The following is a 13,391-nucleotide window of genomic DNA, read 5'->3' on the forward strand; positions in this document are numbered from 1 at the left end:
GAAGGAGGTGAAGCGACGAGGGTTGAGTGAATCAAACATTGTCATTTTTTCCCGTTTGCCGTATGGGATAAATATTTTTATATTTTAATAGTACGGGCGTTTTCGCACGAGACAATACCTATAATATTTCTTTTTTAATTATGTACTTTTATTGTGGTGAAAGGAGGTGATTTTAATTTAAATATTTTTTATATTTCACCCAAAACTATTTTTTACACTTTTTATAGCAGTGTCACCCAGATGGCACCCTAACAATAGCAGTGTCACACAGATGGCACCCTAACAATAGCAGTGTCACACAGATGGCACCCTAACAATAGCAGTGTCACACAGATGGCACCCTAACAATAGCAGTGTCACCCAGATGGCACCCTAACAATAGCAGTGTCACACAGATAGCACCCTAACAATAGCAGTGTCACACAGATAGCACCCTAACAATAGCAGTGTCACCCAGATGGCACCCTAACAATAGCAGAGTCACACAGATGGCACCCTAACAATAGCAGTGTCACCCAGATGGCACCCTAACAATAGCAGTGTCACCCAGATGGCACCCTAACAATAGCAGTGTCACCCAGATGGCACCCTAACAATAGCAGTGTCACCCAGATGGCACCCTAACAATAGCAGTGTCACCCAGATGGCACCCTAACAATAGCAGTGTCACCCAGATGGCACCCTAACAATAGCAGTGTCACACAGATAGCACCCTAACAATAGCAGTGTCACCCAGATAGCACCCTAACAATAGCAGTGTCACCCAGATGGCACCCTAACAATAGCAGAGTCACACAGATGGCACCCTAACAATAGCAGAGTCACACAGATGGCACCCTAACAATAGCAGAGTCACACAGATGGCACCCTAACAATAGCAGTGTCACCCAGATGGCACCCTAACAATAGCAGCGTCACCCAGATGGCACCCTAACAATAGCAGCGTCACCCAGATGGCACCCTAACAATAGCAGCGTCACCCAGATAGCACCCTAACAATAGCAGCGTCAGACAGATAGCACCCTAACAATAGCAGCGTCACAGAGATGGCACCCTAACAATAGCAGCGTCACACAGATGGCACCCTAACAATAGCAGCGTCACACAGATGGCACCCTAACAATAGCAGCGTCACACAGATGGCACCCTAACAATAGCAGTGTCACCCAGATGGCACCCTAACAATAGCAGTGTCACCCAGATGGCACCCTAACAATAGCAGTGTCACACAGATAGCACCCTAACAATAGCAGTGTCACACAGATAGCACCCTAACAATAGCAGTGTCACACAGATAGCACCCTAACAATAGCAGAGTCACCCAGATAGCACCCTAACAATAGCAGTGTCACCCAGATAGCACCCTAACAATAGCAGTGTCACACAGATAGCACCCTAACAATAGCAGAGTCACCCAGATAGCACCCTAACAATAGCAGTGTCAGACAGATAGCACCCTAACAATAGCAGTGTCACCCAGATAGCACCCTAACAATAGCAGAGTCACCCAGATAGCACCCTAACAATAGCAGTGTCACACAGATAGCACCCTAACAATAGCAGTGTCACACAGATAGCACCCTAACAATAGCAGTGTCACACAGATAGCACCCTAACAATAGCAGTGTCACACAGATAGCACCCTAACAATAGCAGAGTCACCCAGATAGCACCCTAACAATAGCAGTGTCACACAGATAGCACCCTAACAATAGCAGAGTCACCCAGATAGCACCCTAACAATAGCAGTGTCACACAGATAGCACCCTAACAATAGCAGTGTCACACAGATAGCACCCTAACAATAGCAGTGTCACACAGATAGCACCCTAACAATAGCAGTGTCACACAGATAGCACCCTAACAATAGCAGAGTCACCCAGATAGCACCCTAACAATAGCAGTGTCACACAGATAGCACCCTAACAATAGCAGTGTCACCCAGATAGCACCCTAACAATAGCAGTGTCACCCAGATAGCACCCTAACAATAGCAGTGTCACACAGATAGCACCCTAACAATAGCAGTGTCAGACAGATAGCACCCTAACAATAGCAGTGTCACACAGATAGCACCCTAACAATAGCAGTGTCACACAGATGGCACCCTAACAATAGCAGTGTCACAGAGATAGCACCCTAACAATAGCAGTGTCACAGAGATAGCACCCTAACAATAGCAGTGTCACACAGATAGCACCCTAACAATAGCAGTGTCACAGAGATAGCACCCTAACAATAGCAGTGTCACACAGATGGCACCCTAACAATAGCAGTGTCACAGAGATAGCACCCTAACAATAGCAGTGTCACACAGATAGCACCCTAACAATAGCAGTGTCACCCAGATAGCACCCTAACAATAGCAGTGTCACACAGATAGCACCCTAACAATAGCAGTGTCACACAGATAGCACCCTAACAATAGCAGTGTCACACAGATAGCACCCTAACAATAGCAGAGTCACCCAGATAGCACCCTAACAATAGCAGTGTCACCCAGATAGCACCCTAACAATAGCAGTGTCACCCAGATAGCACCCTAACAATAGCAGTGTCACACAGATAGCACCCTAACAATAGCAGTGTCACACAGATAGCACCCTAACAATAGCAGTGTCACACAGATGGCACCCTAACAATAGCAGTGTCACAGAGATAGCACCCTAACAATAGCAGTGTCAGACAGATAGCACCCTAACAATAGCAGTGTCACACAGATAGCACCCTAACAATAGCAGTGTCACACAGATAGCACCCTAACAATAGCAGTGTCACCCAGATAGCACCCTAACAATAGCAGTGTCACCCAGATGGCACCCTAACAATAGCAGTGTCACCCAGATAGCACCCTAACAATAGCAGTGTCACCCAGATAGCACCCTAACAATAGCAGTGTCAGACAGATAGCACCCTAACAATAGCAGTGTCACCCAGATAGCACCCTAACAATAGCAGTGTCACCCAGATAGCACCCTAACAATAGCAGTGTCACACAGATAGCACCCTAACAATAGCAGTGTCACCCAGATAGCACCCTAACAATAGCAGTGTCACCCAGATAGCACCCTAACAATAGCAGTGTCACCCAGATAGCACCCTAACAATAGCAGAGTGAACGTTCTGGATCCAGGTGCCCGGACTCTGCTTCTTCTGTGAAGCCGCGCTGTTGTGATGGATGCAGGATGTGGTTTGTCTTCGCTGAAAGAGACGATGGACGGAGCACATATTGTTCTACGACCTGTATAATCTCGTTCCAGTGGTGCCCGCTGCCCGCTCCTTAGGCACTCCAGACCATCAGACATGCAGGGTTTTTACCTGTGCGCGGATAACAGGCTGGGTGTGCCCTCTCCTCCTCAGTCTGCAGGACACAGTGTGGGATGTTCAAAGTTTTCACAATTTTATGTTTTTAGATGTAGTTGTTTTTTACAAATTGCTGAACCTCTGTCCATCTGAGAGACTCTGCCCTCTACCACGTTCCTTTTATACCCAGTCATGTGACTTAGTAGCAAATTGCTCCTCCGACTGTTTTTTTAGTATTACCACTTACTTTTTCAGCCTTTCGTTAACTTTCTACCAACTTTTTTAAGTTGTGTTGCTGCCGTCAAGTTCTAAATGAGTTCATTATATTCACGATGTGGCAAAATGTCTCCCCCACAGCGTCTGATACCTTCTGTAATCTACTGGGAATAAAATATGGGGCTATGAGATTTACAGACAATTGCATTCTGGTTTTATGTGCATTTGTTTACATTTTACATGATGTCCCAACTATTTAACAATTGGGGCTGTAATAGTGTCACACAGACAGTGTCCTGAAAATAGTACCGCCAAACAAAAAGTGCCCTAAAAGTAGTGATGACACAAAAAGTGATGACACAATAGAAAATGCCCTAAGACTAGTGATGACACAATAGAAAATGCCCTAAAAGTAATGATGACACAACATAAAGTGCCCTAAAATTAGTGACAACGCACATAAAGCATCCTAAAATGCTAGCACCATACAGATAGTTCCCTAAAAATAGTAAAAACACACATAAAGTGCCCAAAAATAGTGATAAAGTGCCATAAAAATGGTAGCACCACACAGATAGTGCATTAAATATAACGGTTACACACAGGTAATGCCCATTGAGTAGCAGCACTACACAGATTGTGCCCTAAAGATAAAAAAGTCTTATAATGACCTAAAATAATAGGGGGTCATTTATTATCCTGAAATACGACTAAATGCAACTTTTCCCTGGCGCTAGGTTAAAAAAGTGGGCGTGGCATGGGTGGGGAAGGGGAGGGGCTGGCAGGTGTTTCAGGCGTAGAAAATAATTGAGGTTATCAAGACCGGCGTCTAAAATACAGGACTTAATGAATGACCCCCATAGTGTCACATAGTTCCATAAAACAATAATGCTACACAGTGCCCTACAATCTTATTGTCAGTGTCACACAGATAGCGCCCTAAAACTACAGCCACAATAATAGTTCCCGAAAAAAATGGTATAATCTAGATAGTTCCATAAAAATAATAGTTCAACATAGATAGTGCCCAAAAAAAATAACGCAAAACCATAGGAGCAGTATTATAGTAGTTATATTCTTGTACATAGGAGCAGTATTATAGTAGTTATATCCTTGTACATAGGAGCAGTATTATAGTAGTTATATTCTTGTACATAGGAGCAGTATTATAGTAGTTATATTCTTGTACATAGGAGCAGTATTATAGTAGTTATATTCTTGTACATAGGAGCAGTATTATAGTAGTTATATTCTTGTACATAGGAGCAGTATTATAGTAGTTATATTCTTGTACATAGGAGCAGTATTATAGTAGTTATATTCTTGTACATAGGAGCAGTATTATAGTAGTTATATTCTTGTACATAGGAGCAGTATTATAGTAGTTATATTCTTGTACATAGGAGCGGTATTATAGTAGTTATATTCTTGTACATAGGAGCAGTATTATAGTAGTTATATTCTTGTACATAAGAGCAGTATTATAGTAGTTATATTCTTGTACATAGGAGGCAGTATTATAGTAGTTATATTCTTGTACATAGGAGGCAGTATTATAGTAGTTATATTCTTGTACATAGGAGGCAGTATTATAGTAGGTATATTCCTGTACATAGGAGCAGTATTATAGTAGTTATATTCTTGTACATAGGAGCAGTATTATAGTAGTTATATTCTTGTACATAGGAGCAGTATTATAGTAGTTATATTCTTGTACATAGGAGCAGTATTATAGTAGTTATATTCTTGTACATAGGAGCAGTATTATAGTAGTTATATTCTTGTACATAGGAGCAGTATTATAGTAGTTATATTCTTGTACATAGGAGCAGTATTATAGTAGTTATATTCTTGTACATAGGAGGCAGTATTATAGTAGTTATATTCTTGTACAGAGGAGCAGTATTATAGTAGTTATATTCTTGTACATAGGAGCAGTATTATAGTAGTTATTTTCTTGTACATAGGAGCAGTATTATAGTAGTTATACTCTTGTACAAAGGAGCAATATTATAGTAGTTATATTCTTGTTGTACATAGGAGCAGTATTATAGTAGTTATTTTCTTGTACATAGGAGCAGTATTATAGTAGTTATATTCTTGTATATAGGAGGCAGTATTATAGTAGATATACTCTTGTACATAGGAGCAGTATTATAGCAGTTATATTCTTGTTGTACATAGGAGGCAGTATTATAGTAGTTATATTCCTGTACATAGGAGCAGTATTATAGTAGTAATATTCTTGTACATAGGAGCAGTATTATAGTAGTTATATTCTTGTACATAAGAGCAGTATTATAGTAGTTATATTCCTGTACATAGGAGCAGTATTATAGTAGTTATATTCTTGTACATAGGAGCAGTATTATAGTAGTTATATTCCTGTACATAGGAGCAGTATTATAGCAGTTATATCCTTGTACACAGGAGGCAGTATTATAGTAGTTATATTCTTGTACATAGGAGCAGTATTATAGTAGTTATATTCCTGTACATAGGAGGCAGTATTATAGTAGTTATATTCTTGTACATAGGAGCAGTATTATAGTAGTTATATTCCTGTATATAGGAGCAGTATTATAGTAGTTATATTCTTGTACATAGGAGGCAGTATTATAGTAGTTATATTCTTGTACATAGGAGCAGTATTATAGTAGTTATATTCTTGTACATAGGAGGCAGTATTATAGTAGTTATACCCCTGTACATAGGAGCAGTATTATAGTAGTTATATTCTTGTACATAGGAGGCAGTATTATAGCAGTTATATTCTTGTACATAGGAGGCAGTATTATAGTAGTTATATTCTTGTACAGAGGAGCAGTATTATAGTAGTTATATTCTTGTACAGAGGAGCAGTATTATAGTAGTTATATTCTTGTACATAGGAGCAGTATTATAGTAGTTATATTCTTGTACAGAGGAGCAGTATTATAGTAGTTATATTCCTGTACATAGGAGGCAATTTTTATTAGTATAAACAAACATAACAATACATTCACTCTGAATGAACAGAAACAATGGTCATTTACCAGAAATCATACATATCCAACAGTATAAATAATAATAATGGTGATAACTTTAACTTAACAATAGTCCATCGCTGTTAAAGGAAAATAAAGTAAATAAATCAGTAATAAACACAATTCCATTATGAAGATCAGTCCACATCCACCATATGTACATTCCTCCATAACATCCTGTTTCTCTCCTTTTTCCTACATTCTAAGCTCTTTATCCACCTCAGCTCTGACAGGATCAGGGTCACCGCTTTCCTGTGATGGAACGGCTCGCTATGTGCGGACACTTTCGTTCTAGTATGCCAGTGGTAGTATTTAATGACTGTAATAATCAGGTACATGGTCCCCCGGTCAATGTCAGGTATACTGGCTGGTACCCCATAGACGATGTCTGGGTATGTAAGACGCCGCAGTCTGGGGATCTGTAACCTGGAGGATACCTCCTGCCATATTTTCTGCCCCTCCTCGCACTCGGATATAAAATGTGCCATTGTCTCCTCCTGTTGACATCCTAAGGGACACTTACGCTCTGAGACACTCAGATGTTTTAGATTCCCCTTAACATAAAGCTTTCCCTGCAAGGACAGCCAGGCAATGTCAAAAAGTTTTGCGGGGAGCCTGACTCCATTAAGAAACCTCAGACTTTCTTTTAAGGTTACTGTTGTACAGTCTTTTAATGCGGGCTGTATATAAAAGAAAGTCCTACATATGGTCAGGTACAGCTCTTTCCTGGTCTTACTCTCAATGCACCCTTTATCAATCCGCCAGTTTCTCAAGCACCGGAGACCATAGTTCAGGTACTGGGGGAGGAAGCCACGAGTCAACCGACCCCTCTTGAGACTGCCGCCTCGCACCCAAGACTCTGCAAAAGGCAATATCCAGTCCCTGACACTGTTCACCCACAGGGAGCCGTTCTCTGAGTCCAGGTCACCAAAATTGACTTTTAGGAACAAGGAGTCAAAGAACACCCTTGGATTTAACATATCCAGCCCACCCTCTCTCCTCTGTAGGTAGGTGATCCCTCTTTTTACTGGGTTTAACCTGTTCCCCCAAAGAAGCTGGAAGAACAGGCTAAAGAGCCTAGCCGAGAAAGATTCTGGCAAAGGAAAAACGACAGAGATATACAAGAAGACAGGGACCAGGTAAGTCTTCAGCATTTTAACCCTTTCTCTATAGGTCAGCCTCCAGTTCTTCCATCGCTGAACCTTTGCATTTCCAGCTTCCAACTTCTCCTCCCAATTTATCCTGGCGTTATCGTCCCTCCCAAATTTAACCCCTAAGATCTTAATATAGGTGGAGGCTTTCGCAAATTGTGGCAGGTCAAAGTCTGGATCAGAATCCAGTGTCCAGAAAGCTTGACTCTTCTCAAGGTTGACCAGAGACCCTGAGGCCTCCGAGTAGCTTCTGATGGCTGCCGACAACATCTGCACCTCACGAGGCTCAGATATCACCACAGTCACATCATCCGCGTAGGCAACAACAGTCAGAGGCAAGCAGTGGGGGACCGGTACCCCCCGAAAATCACACTCCTGCAGCGACCTCAGGAACGGGTCTAAGGCAAACACATACAGCAGTGGACTCAACGGGCAACCCTGTCTCACCCCTGCCGCAACCCTGAACGTGCCACCCTGCCAACCATTGACCAGAGGAAAGCTCTCTGCCTCTCTGTACAAGGTTTTCAGCCAATCAATAAATTGTCCCGGAATACCGTACTTTGACAAAGTGGCCCATAGATACTCGTGGTCTACTCTGTCGAAGGCTTTAGCCTGGTCAAGACCAACAACATATCTCCCACACCTCAGAGCTTTACATCTCTCAAACATCTCCCTTATCGAGATGACTGCTCCAGAGATGTTCCGCCCTTTCACTGTGCCGAACTGACAGCCTGCCAACAGTGCCCGGGACAAACAGACTAATCTAGAGAAAAGGATTTTTGCCAGAATTTTCCTGTCGACATTCAAGAGGGCAATCGGCCTCCAGTTCTTGATGTCGCTAGGCTCCTTACCTTTAGAAAGCAGAATTAGCGATGACACCCTCATGGACGGAGGCATCAGGTGATTTTCTAGACAATTTTTATACACGTCCACGAGGATTGGAGCCAAGTGGTCTCTGAATTTCTTATAGAATTCTAGGGTAATACCGTCCGGACCTGGTGCCTTCTTCAGATGTAATTTATCAATGGCCACTTTAACCTCCTCCACCGTTAATTCTGCTGTTAAAGGAGAGAAGTCCAAATCATGAGTATCAGGGCCTGGAGTTGCCTCCAAGAATTGTGTCATCTTCTCTTTATCCAAAACCTTCTTCTGAAATAAGTCAGTATAGTAAGATCTCACCACCCCCAGGATACCCTCCCGAGATTCCTGCAAAACACCCTGGGAGTCAGTGAGACCTGTGACCACCTTGTTTACTACACGCTCCCGGCAGTTCTCAAAGGGATCAGGTGACCCTAAGGAACCATAATCTCGTTCCAGAACCAGGGAGGTGTACCTGCTGTACTGATACTGCCTTATCTCAGATTTCAGTCGGTTTATCTTTTGTTGGTCCCCCCCATCTGCCGAATACAGTGACTCCAATTCTTTCCGCAGCTTGAGATACTGGCTGTACTTACTCTTCCCCTTCTTAAATGACAGTCTCCTCAAGAGGGATCTGATCTCCTCCTTGACGTCCTCCCACCAGTCAGCCATGCTATCATAAAAGTCCACTCTCTCTAGTTGTTGCTGAAAAAGAAAGTGGACACAATCCTGGGCATAAGGATCCTCCAGGAGACTGGAGTTAAGTCTCCATAGCCCTCTACCAACATCTGGACGCTTCATGGATCCCAAACAGAATGACAAGGCCAAGTGATCAGAGAAAGGGACAGTTTTCTCACACATCCCACTAACCACTTCTGTAGGGTTTACAAAAGCCATATCGATGCGACTTCTTCTGTCAGCACAGGAGTATGTAAATTTTGGCTTCCTACCACCCTGTGTGAACACATCGCTGAGGCCTGCCTGCTGGATCATGCTATTTAGGACCTTGGAGTCCCTGGTCACTGCTCGGCCAGAGGATCTGTCACCCGATGTCCTAGTGACATTGAAATCTCCAGCCAACACCACTGGGACAGAGGTAAAAAGATACGGCTTAACCTCGTTAAATAACTGGACCCTTTCCGCCACTGACTGTGGACCATAGATATTAATGAGCCGGAGTCGTCTACCATGGATTGTGACCTCCAGGACCAGACATCGACCCATAATAACTTCTGTCAGTCTATGTACAGTCACATCATTGGTGGAAAACAATATAGCAACCTCGGCATAAGGCTCCACAGCCAGTGACCAGAAAGAAGGACCAGACCTCCATTCCCCCTCAGCCTCACGCAGAAGTCCTGATGTGGTCAGACGCGTCTCCTGTAAGAAGATGACATCTGCATCAATAGATCCCAGGTGGTCATATACTATGTGCCTTGTCTTTCTTACTTTAATACTATTGACATTGCTGGAAAGCACTTTTAAAGAGAACCCGGCCATCATTACACAACACAAAAGGAAGAGCAGCGAGGTAATACCCATCATCATAGGTCGGAGTTGCCCTGCTTACCACCAGTCTCCATGTCTGATTCTACCTGGGACTCTACAGCATAGGGTTTCCTTTTGGTCGGGGGATCCTCAGTGTCCCCTTCACATTCATCATCTATTTTCTTCAGTTCTCTCTCATAATCTCCCTCAGATTCTGACAGTACTTCATACCTGTTTGATATGGCCATAACCTCTGACCCCTTATGGACTTTCTTCCTGACACTCTCGGCCATGCTGTACTCACCCTCAGGCTTACGGGAGGACTTGTCTTTTTTCCTCCTCTTGTTGCTCTTACTTTCCTCAAATACTGCTGGCGATGAAGAAGAGGCTACCCCTGACTGTTGCTGGCCCTCAGGGACAACCTCCATACTCCCCTGTGCAGTATCTGGGACCTCATGTTCTGGAGCTGCAGTACCTGATCCCTGCTGGACTTCTTGTGTGGTCAGAATTGACCCTGACATTAAGGCCTCCTCCTCTACAACATCTGCCTCCAACAATTCCTCATCAGGAAGCTCCTTACAGACATTGTGCCATGCGTCCGGACAATCTCTGTGAGGGTGACCCATCGCACCACATAGATTACATCTGATGTTCTGACAGTTTGCACTTATGTGGCCAACCTCACCGCACAGATTGCACTTGACCACAGTGCACACACTCGCGACATGACCTGCTCTGCCACATTTAACCCTTCCTGGGCTGACCTGGGTAGAAGCAGACGCCTTTCTCTCTCCCAATGAAGAAGGAGTTTGGTAGATGCCACGTAACATTATTATGCTGTCGCAGCTTCACCAAAACCTTCCACCCTCCAGTCCAGATACCATCATCATCTCGGTTCTTGGTGAGATCAGAGACCATGTCACAGTGCCTCCTGAGCCACACCACAATGTCCTGGGGAGGGACGGCTTCATTCCAGAAGAGGATATTAACCTTGACGGTATCTGGCTTGGATATTGGAATAAAAATAAATTTACTCCAATCGTCAGTGTCCCTGAACCTCGGGAAATTAGCCCAAAATCTATCCAGATTAGACATGACCTTGAAGCTGACGTCATAGCCCTGTCTATCTGGTAGATTAATGACTGCCAAGATGTCCGCTGGCACAAACCCCATCTTTGGCGCCTCGATGTTTAAACCTCACTACATTCCTCCTTTTAAAGGCCTGACCTGTATAGTGAGCGCCGGAGGACAAAGATGGAGCACCACGGCTCCAGGCATTACTGGGGGGGACCTGGCGGGGTTCAGGGCCCTGACTTATTGGGGGGGTGTCTGCACTAGGGGGGCCACTCACACCTTCTGTGCTCGAGGGTAAAGGTGGAAAATCGCCCTCATTACTCTGTGGAGATTCCTCCAGCCCGTCCACCTCTATGCCATCCTCAGATATCTCCCATACAGACTGTACATTCCCCCCAGAAACTGACCCCTCAGGTACATGTCCACCATCACCACCAGTCTCTGCCCCAGCAGTAGAGATCTGCTCTGCCACCCCATCACCTGGATGTACGGATAGATGTCCATTGTCCTGCTGCACTGTGCCTCCTGGGACTTGTAGTGCTGGTGTCTGAGGTCCATGTGTCTCCTCAGGGATAGCTGCAGATCCTTGTGGCCGCTGTTGCAAACTGTCCTGTTTATAAATCTCTCCTTTTTGAAAGGAAAACTTTGCGGCTTGCAGCACAGGTCTTGTCGCTTGCTGGGCCTCCTCAGGGGTAACACTGGAATCCAGTTCAGCAGGAGAAAAAACAGATTCAAGGTTCAGGCCTTGGCTGGCAAAACGATCCTGGTTCCTATAGGACTCAGCAAGTGGTCCCATCCTGTCCAGTACAATGTCCATCTGCTTCACCAGGTCACCAAGTTCTAAGCTGAGTGAGTGTAGCTTACGGTCGTACACGGCTGCATAGTTTGGATTTGCAGTCTTTAGCTTGTATACACAGTCAATCTCCATTTGCAGCATCTGTTTGTGTCCCTTCAGCTCCTCCATGTTCCTCACCAGGGCAGGGATCTCCTCTGCTAGCTGCAGCTCAGGTGCACGGGTCTCTCTCGTTTGGGATCCAGTCTTGGGCAGCTTCTCAGGCTGTTTGAACTCAGCAGATCTGGAGCCTCCAGGAGATTTCTCTGCAGACCTCTCTTGTGCCACATCCATAGATCTTTCAGCATTTTTGCTGCTGCCACCTCCAGACTGAGACCTGGTGCGGCCTAAGCGTGCCATGGTCACCACCTCACACTGCTGCAGGTTCTGCTGTAATGTCAGCCTCTCCAGAGATGTCCTCCGCTGCCTGTGTGCTGGAGGGGTGAGCTGCACACCTGATGCATGTGCTGCGTCCTGTCTCACCTCCTGTGCAGCCTGCAGGTTGGGATTGCCACTCACAGAGGATACCTTTTGGGAGTCACTATGCTGTACTGGACGCTGCAGGCCTGGGCTGGAGGACTGCTTCTCTGCACTATTCTTAGCTGTACTCACTGCGGCTGAATCCTTCTTTCTTTCTGGAACCACAACTGTTACTCCATCTTTCTTACTTGCACTTAATGCTCTGGTGTTTCCTCCATTCTGGTCATTCCTTGTCACAGGATTCACTTTTGGACTTGTATCCATACTGGAAAGAGCCTGGGAGTTCCCTCCCAGTGGAGGCCTGGAAGCCCGGGCCTTGCTTGGGGAAGTTCCCCGCCCAGGGAGGCCCTTCCCTGGGCTAGCTCCAGACATGAGGAGAACCACCTACACACGTCCTCACAGCTAGGAGGCAGTATTATAGCAGTTATATTCTTGTACATAGGAGGCAGTATTATAGTAGTTATATTCCTGTACATAGGAGGCAGTATTATAGTAGTTATATTCTTGTACATAGGAGGCAGTATTATAGTAGTTATATTCCTGTACATAGGAGGCAGTATTATAGTAGTTATATTCTTGTACATAGGGGCAGTATTATAGTAGTTATATTCCTGTACATAGGAGCAGTATTATAGTAGTTATATTCTTGTACATAGGAGCAGTATTATAGTAGTTATATTCTTGTACATAGAAGCAGTATTATAGTAGTAATATTCTTGTACATAGGGAGCAGTATTATAGTAGTTATAATCTTGTACATAGGAGCAGTATTATAGTAGTTATATTCTTGTACATAGGAGCAGTATTATAGTAGTTATATTCTTGTACATAGGAGGCAGTATTATAGTAGTTATATTCTTGTACATAGAAGCAGTATTATAGTAGTTATATTCTTGTACATAGGAGCAGTATTATAGTAGTTATATTCTTGTACATAGGAGGCAGTATTATAGTAGTTATATT

The sequence above is a fragment of the Bufo gargarizans genome, chromosome 10 (genome assembly GCF_014858855.1).
Source record: "Bufo gargarizans isolate SCDJY-AF-19 chromosome 10, ASM1485885v1, whole genome shotgun sequence".
NCBI lineage: Eukaryota > Metazoa > Chordata > Amphibia > Anura > Bufonidae > Bufo > Bufo gargarizans.